Source organism: Dipodomys ordii, unplaced genomic scaffold (genome assembly GCF_000151885.1).
Source record: "Dipodomys ordii isolate 6190 unplaced genomic scaffold, Dord_2.0 Scaffold17, whole genome shotgun sequence".
Lineage (NCBI taxonomy): Eukaryota > Metazoa > Chordata > Mammalia > Rodentia > Heteromyidae > Dipodomys > Dipodomys ordii.
In genome coordinates, this window is record NW_012267233.1 from 25,653,726 (window position 1) to 25,654,056 (window position 331).

The 331-nt window shown below is 73.1% G+C and overlaps 1 protein-coding gene across 1 annotated transcript in view; it reads left to right on the forward strand.

Annotated features, from left to right (window-relative positions):
- Positions 1-30: 30 nt before the first annotated feature.
- Positions 31-331, forward strand: part of Znf704 (zinc finger protein 704) — a 169,881-nt gene continuing 169,580 nt past the window's right edge. Inside the window, exon 1 of the mRNA XM_013012448.1 lies at positions 31-300. The gene's annotated coding sequence lies outside the window, so the exon portion shown is untranslated. The remainder of the gene's footprint in view (positions 301-331) is intronic.

Below are 331 nucleotides of genomic sequence, written 5' to 3' on the forward strand. Positions count from 1 at the left end.
GGCCCCCCTCGGGCTGCCGGAGCCGCCGCGGCCGCCGCCTCGTCGCCCGTGCTGTTGCTTCTGGGGGAGGAAGACGAGGACGAGGAAGGCGGGAGCAGGCGGCGCAGGGGGCTCGGGCGGGTGGAGGAGAAGCCCCGAGGGGGAGCCGAGGAGGAGGATGACGAAGAGGAAGACGAGGACGAGGAGGTGGTCGTCGAGGTGGTGGACGGCGACGACGACGACGACGATGGCGAGTTGCGTTTCGTGCCGCTCGGACCCGGTCGTGTGGTCCCCAAGGGCCCGGCCCGGGGCGCCTTGAAGGTGCGTGCAGGGCGCGGTAAAGCGCGCGTGG